The following is a 7955-nucleotide window of genomic DNA, read 5'->3' as shown; positions in this document are numbered from 1 at the left end:
TTATGTCTCTCATTAAATTGTTTTCCTAACTATCTCTCTGCGTATTTGTACTCTTTCCCATGTGTACACGAGCTGAAAGGATTAAGTGCCAGCTACTGGTAAGACCTGGATGTGAATGACTGAACCTCAGTGCCAGCTACTGGGGCCAGGTCAGGGAACAAACACCCTGCTGGCCTGTGGTGCCAGCTACTGGAGTGAGTGTGGGGGGTCTCAGCACCAGTCGCTGTGGAACCTGTGTGTATGTGAGTGGAATTGTTGCTAGCTACTGGAGTCAGACTAAGTGTAGGCACCCATGGACTGTGGTGCTAGCTACTGGAGCAAATGAAGGTCATAACATCAGTCATTAGAAGGACCCTGGTTGTCTGGATCTGAAAGGGGTCCTACAGACTTTGAGTCTGGAGTGCCAGCTACTGTGGGGATTGGTGTGACTGAAGTGAATGCCAGCTACAGGAGTCAGACTAGCAGAGTAAGTGCCACTGGCATATGGTGTCACTGAAGCGAGTAGCAGGGTCTCAGTGCCAGCTACTGGAATGATCCTATTTCAGCCACTGGGATGGGAGCAGCGTGTGTTCCCAGACCAGCTCCTGAGGGGAAATGTCATAAGTAAGGTGAGTGAGGGGCTCTACATTGGTGGCTGGACTAAGGCATGGGTCACAGACTGGATGCCTAGTGATAATTCCTGGCAGGGAGATGAGTGTCTGTATCTTCCACAGCCCTGGTGTATATGGTTTGTATGTATATATATATATATATATATATATATATATATATGCGTGCTAGCAAATTTCAAGCTGGACTAGCTGGTGAGTAGCAAAGGCCTGGGGTCTGGGCCAGAGTATCAGCAGGGCCAGAGGTGCTCCTTGCTTGTATGCCCAGGGGGACTTGCAAAAGTGGTGTGCATGAGTGCTAAGTGTATGCTTGTTTGCAGCATACTTTATCTCACTTAACGTTGAGATCAAGAGGCAGATATAAGATTACGAGAAGACCCAAGGGTATGTATATGAGAAATAGCTCAGAAAAAATTAGACTCTTTTTTGATTGTTTTTTGTTTTGTTTTGTTTTCTTTTTAGTTTCAGAATAATTCTTTTCTATGAAAGCTCTTTTTCTAACAGTCTACGCACATTGGTTTTATTATCAAGTTCTATATGATGAAAAAAGCAGCTTGTAAGTCATACAATAAAACTAGCAAACATCAGGATAATATATTTTCCTGTCAGGAAGTGCCCTCAGTGCTAATAAATTGTCAAAAGGTAATTTTGGATAAAAATGGAGAGTTTTAAAAGACAAGCATGCAGATTATTCAATACTTAAAAAATTATCTGGAAGTATATAGGGAAGGAACTGCTGGAGTATTAAAGAAAAAGACTAAAATATTGAAATAAAAAAAAAAAAAAAAAACTTCACTCACAATGAATAAAATGAAGATATAAAGAGGTTAAATATTAAGACATTCACATGTAGAACTATTTTTTTCTGAATAGATCAGCAAAAGGGCTATCAGAACTACTAATCACTGACAACACTGATGTGTGTTGTGAATTAAAGCTAATTAGCTATTATCAATATTGTCTGACCAGACAATAGGAAAGCTAGTCTCACATAAGTAGATACATACAAGCTAATAATAACAATAACTTCAGAATTTAACTAATTCCATGTATGTGGGTCTTTAAATCTTCATAAAAAAATGTAATTTTTAATTTTTTTTTTTTTTTTTAAGAAAAGATCTTCTCTTTAGTTATGTAGAAAATCACTTTTCATTATTTATATCTATCCAAGTTTAAATCGGTCACTTGTTTTGTATTGCAAGGAGGTAGTTCTGACACAATATCATTTGGTTTGTACAGATTTTTCTGTTAATAGGAGAAGCACCATTGTGACTGCATTTGTATTTTTCTTAGGGAGTGCTCCTCAAGCTCTTCTAGCACCCACTTCACTGACTACAGGCATTGGAAAGTCCTTGAAATGCTCTTCAAAACACTCTGAAAAGTACATCTAATGATGTTTGCTTTACCTAAGCAGTTTTCAAGACCACAGATCAGATACTCATGTAGAAAAAATGTTGAACAAAGCCATAATTGCAACTCATGTTTGGAATGGCAAAGTGTTTGTAAAAATGTCTGTAAAAAACTTTTATAAATATCTAGTCTTTGCCCTTCACAGAGAAAGGGAAGAAAACATCCAAGCTTGCTGTGAAAAGGTGGTGGCTAAAGATCTTAGCACATCCTAATAACCTGGACTGACCACATGCCTTCTTTGAGTTTGGATTCCACCAGACCATGCATCTGGTGAAACTTATGCTGTAAGTGCATATGGGTTCGCCATATGCAAGCTGGTGAGCCACTCCTTCCATCAGCCCCTCCCTAGTGAGATTAATGTTTGTTAAAGGTCACCTGCTTTTGAATTGTGATTGACATCCAGGTGTGTGTGCAGCCTGCCCAGAGCCAGTGTTGGTTGTTAGCACAATGCCATGAAGGTGACCTTTTGCACTTTGACATTTATGATCCATTCCTGATCCTATCATATGTGGACTATCATGTGGTCTTGCCAATGGGAGTTGGTGAGGCACATCCCAAATCTTGGGACATAGGAGGAATAAGCTTGCCAGTGTCCTCAGATATCTCAGCTACACCCCCATTGTATTACATTAGAGCAAGTAAGTCTCTACCACTTCCACAGTCAAAGGAACTGTCCCCAGAAGACAAAGCGAGGTAATATTACCAAGATATAGTCTTAATAAATAACCCATATCTGAAACAATTAGGTTGTGTTTCTTATCTGATGTAACAAGACGTGTTGAAGCAGCATGCAGCTTGTTTATCTCTGCAGAAGTTGCATAGATTGAGCTCTGGTGAAATTATGAGCAGCTGTGATCTCTTTTCATTGAAAAAACAGTGGAGACTTAGAATTGTAGTTCAAACCTCTTCTTGCATCTTCATAATATCTACTCAAAATTATTCTTGTAATTTTATTATCTTCCAGTTCAAGTGCAAGACAAATAATTATATTCTACTTTTTACCTTTGAAATTTTTGATTTTGTCACATTTAGTTCAAGTTCTGGCATTTGCTATGTAAGTCATCATTGTCTACAGCTAGAACTTTACAGTATGATTCTTCAAAAATCTAGTCAGAACTCACAGTTTATAAGCAATTTAAACAAATGTTTGGAAAACTTTCAGCCTATGATGCAAATTTCCCATGGATTTAGTGTGAAAATTGCTTCAGGAATTGGGTAGCTGTGATACCTTTTTTCCTTTTCTGATTATAGCAGTATTATCAAAGTCCTTCTCTAATAAGAGAGTAAAAAGCCTTTAAGGAGGTTCAAACCTCCATTTCTTATAGAAGCAAAGTGACCCTATGCACCCAGTACCCCTTGCTCCTGAGCCCTGGCAATAAGGTTACTATAACCAATGATAAGACAAATTCTCATAATATGTAACTAGGATGTTACTGTATATCCATGCCCCCTTCTCTCTCCCTGCTTCTGGTCCCAGGGTGTGGGGACACCTGTTGTCAGGGTGATGAGGGTATTGACATTATCAAGACCCAAGTGTTGGGTTGCCAGGATATGGACAGCTGTCCTGGAACAGGGAAGCATAACAGCACAGGGAGTATGGTCTATAAAGTCAAACAGATACAAGTCCCGAGTGTGACTTACACCAGAACTGCTGCTGAATGGCAAAACCTGTGATCCCATGGTGCCCAGGAATGCCTTTGTTAAGTGAGGCAAAAAAGAATGACAAGAGCGAGTGCAGCTGCCTCCTCCAGCCGCTCCAGCCAGGACTGCTCCTGTATGGTTGCTGGGGCCCAGCCTAGTGAAAGGAAACCAGGGTCTCTACCCAGGCTGTGGGACGTGGCTGCTGCTTTCACAGAATCACAGAATTTCTAGGTTGGAAGAGACCTCAAGATCATCAAATCCAACCTCTGACCTAACACTAACAGGCCCCACTAAACCATATCCCTAGGCTCTACATCTCAACGTCTTTTAAAGACTTCCAGGGATGGCGACTCCACCACTTCCCTGGCCAGCCTGTTCCAATGTCTAACAACCTTTTCGGTAAAGAAGTTCTTCCTAAGATCCAACCTAAAGCTCCCCCGGCTCAACTTAAGCCCATTCCCCCTCGTCCTGTCACCAGGCACGTGGGAGAACAGACCAACCCCCACCTCACTACAGCCTCCTTTAAGGTACCTGTAGAGAGCGATAAGGTTGCCCCTGAGCCTCCTCTTCTCCAGGCCGAATAAGCCCAGCTCCCTCAGCCGCTCCTTGTAGGACTTGTTCTCCAGGCCCCTCGCCAGCTTGGTTGCCCTTCTCTGGACCCACTCAAGCACCTCCATGTCCTTCTTGTAGTGAGGGGTCCAAAACTGAACACAGTACTCGAGGTGTGGCCTCACCAGAGCTGAGTACAGGGGGACGATCACCTCCCTAGCCCTGCTGGTCACGCTGTTTCTTATGCAAGCCAGGATGCTGTTGGCCTTCTTGGCCACCTGAGCACACTGCTGGCTCATATTCAGCCCACTATCAACCATCACTCCCAGGTCCTTCTCTGCCTGGCAGCTCTCCAACCACTCATCTCCCAGCCTGTAGCTCTGCTTGGGGTTATTGAACCCCAGGTGAAGGACCTGGCACTTGGCCTTGTTAAACTTCAAGCAGTTGACCTCAGCCCATCGGTCCAGCCTATCCAGATCCTCCTGCAGATCCTGCCTACCCTCGAGCAGACCAACACACTCACCTAACTTGGTGTCATCTGCAAACTTGCTGAGGGTGCACTCAATGCCCTCGTCCAGATCATCGATGAAGATATTAAAGAGGACTCGCCCCAGCACCAAGCCCTGGGGAATGCCACTAGTGACTGGCCTCCAACTGGACTTGACTCCATTTACCACGACTCTTTGGGCCCGGCTATCCAGCCAGTTTCTAACCCAACGAAGCATGCGCCAGTCCAAGTCAAGAGCAGCCAGTTTCTTGAGGACAATGCTGTGGGCGACGGTGTCAAAAGCCTTGCTGAAGTCAAGGTAGACCACATCCACAGCCTTTCCCTCATCCACCCAGCACGTCACTTTGTCATAGAAGGAGATCAGGTTCGTCAAGCAGGACCTGCCTTTCCTATTTGAAGGTTCAGCTGGTAGCAAAGCTGAGCACATATCATAGAATCATAGAATGGCTTGCATTAGAAGGGACCTTAAAGATCATCTAACTCCAACCCCCCTGCCATAGAGAGGGATGAATCCTGGAGACACACAGAGAGAGACAGGACACTGACCTGATTGGCCGCAAAAGTTGCCCCAGCCAAGGGTTGCCTTTTAACAGCAGCAGGACTCAAGCAAAACAGACTGAGACAGCTGAGACACCTTCTTTCTCTCTAGCTGGTAGGGGTACAAGTTCACTACTGAAGGCACACATATATCACTCTATATGTTCAGAAACATGCACACATTTTCAGATATTCAAGTAGCTGGCACAGACCTTCTGTCTGCCCTGTACCCCCCTGGATCCTATGAGCACTACCATGGCCCCTCTATACACCCTGCACACCCGCTCAGATCCTGGGCCCTCTTACTCACTTAATTCTTTCCCTACTCACCAGCTAGTCCAGCTTGAATTTCAATGTAAACACACATTTGCATCTCATTCCTCATTCACAAGTCATCCTGGCTATAACAGCATGAACGCACCACCTGTCCGATACACCAGCCCAGACCCGAGGCCTCTGCTACCCACCAGCTCACTTACCACATATATCTTGATAATAAAAACAATATGCATAGGATGTTAGAAAATGAGCTTTCATAGGAAAGCGAATATACCTGTAGAACCCATGCACAACAGGACTGTGGATATCACAGAATCACAGAACTATAGGGGTTGGAAGGGACCTTGAAAGATCATCAGGTCCAATGCCCCTGCCAAAGCAGGTTCCTCAGAACAGGCTGCCCAGGTAGGCATACAGACAGGCCTTGAGTATCTTTAGAGAAGGAGACTCCACAACATCCCTAGCCAGCCTGTTCCAATGCTCCGTCACCCTCACCCTGAAGAAGTTCTTTCGCATGTCAGTGCAGAACTTCCTGTGCTCTAACTTGCAGCCTATCCCCACAAACGACTGAGAAGAGGTTGGCTACATCATTCTGTTCCCCACCCCTCAGATATTTATATACATTGACGAGATGCCCTCTCAGTCTTCTCTTCTCCAGGCTGAACAGACCCAGGTCTCTCAGCCTTTCTTCACAGGGAAGATGCTCCAGACCCTGTATCATCTTTGTGGCCCTCCACTGGACTCTTTCCAGGAGATTCCTGTCTTTCTTGTATCAGGGAGCCCAGAACTGGGCATAGAACTCCAGGTGAGGCCTGACCAGGGCAGAGTAGAGGGGGGGGATCACCTCCCTTGACCTGATGGCCAGGCTCCTTTTAATGCACGCCAGGATCCCATTAGCCCTCTTGGCCACAAGGGCACAGTGCTGGCTCATGGTCAGCCTGTCGTCCACCAGGACCCCCAGGTCCTTCTCTGCAGAGCTCCTCTCCAGCAGGTTGTCCCCCAGCCTGTACTGATACTTCGGGTTGTTCCTTTCCAGGTGCAGGACTCTACACTTGCTCTTATTCAATCTCATTTGGTTTCCTCCTGCCCATCTCTCCAGCTGGTCCAGGTCTCACTGAATGGCAGCACAGCCTTCTGGCGTGTCAGCCACTCCTCCCAGCTTTGTGTCATCAGCGTACTTGCAGAGGGCAGATACTATTCCCTCATCAAGGTCGTCATTGAAGATGTTGAAAAAGACAAGACCCAGCACCGACCCCTGGGGAACACCACTAGTCACAGGTCTCCAGACAGACTCTACTCTGCCGATCACTACCCTCTGAGCTTGGCCAGTCAGCCAGTTCTCAACCCACCTTGCTGTCCACTCATCTATCCCACACTTTCTCAGCTTTGCTAGTAGGATGTCATGGGAGACAGTATCGAAAGCCTTGCTAAAGTCAAGGTAGATGACATCCACTGCTCTCTCCCATCTACCCAGCCGGTGATGCCATCATAGAAGGCAACGAGATTGCTCAAGCGTGGCTTCCCCTTGGTGAATCCATGTTGACTACTCCTCATAACCTTCTTCTCTTCCAATTGCTTGGAGATGGCATCCAGAACAAGCTGCTCCAATACCTTTCCAGGGACAGAGGTGAGACTGACTGGCCTGTAGTTTCCTGGATCCTCCTTCTTGCCCTTCTTGAAGACCGGAGTGACACTGGCTATCCTCCAGTCTTCATGCATCTCTCCTGTTCTCCAGGACCTTTCCAAGATGATAGAGAGCGGTTCAGTGATCACATCTGCCAGCCCCCTTAGCACACATGGATGCATCCCATCGGGACCAATGGATTTGTGTGTGTTGAGCCCACTCAGACGCTCCCAAACCACTCTCACGTCCACCAGGGGGGAGCCCTCCATTTCCCAGACCCTTTGTCCTATTGCCAGGGGTGAGGAGTCCCAGGGGAGTGTCCTTGAAGCAAAGAAAGCATTCAGTATCTCTGCCTTCTCAGTGTCCACCGTGACCAGGACACCCCCCTCATTCAGCAAGGGACCCACCTTATCCCTAGTCTTCCTCTTGCTGTTTACATGCTTGAAAAATCCCTTCTTATCCGTTATCTCTTTTGCAAGCCTCATCTCTAGGTGGGCTTTAGCCTTCCTCGTTGCATCCCTGCAGGCCCTGATAACACGTCTATACTCCTCCCAAGAGGACAGGCCCTTTTTCTACATTTCATAGACCTTCCTCTTCCTTTTGATCTTATTGATGAGCTCCTTGCTCATCCACGCGGGTTTCTGGCCCCCTTTCCCCGATTTCCTATTCTTTGGGATGCATCGATCCTGAGCATGGAAGAAGTGCTGCTTAAATGAAGCCCAGCTCTCACAAGCACCCTTGCTTTCTAGCAACTTATCCCATGACATACAGCCAAGCAGGTCCTGGAAGAGGTCAAAGT

The sequence above is a fragment of the Aythya fuligula genome, chromosome 1 (assembly GCF_009819795.1).
Source record: "Aythya fuligula isolate bAytFul2 chromosome 1, bAytFul2.pri, whole genome shotgun sequence".
NCBI lineage: Eukaryota > Metazoa > Chordata > Aves > Anseriformes > Anatidae > Aythya > Aythya fuligula.
Note: the sequence above shows the minus strand (reverse complement) of the source record.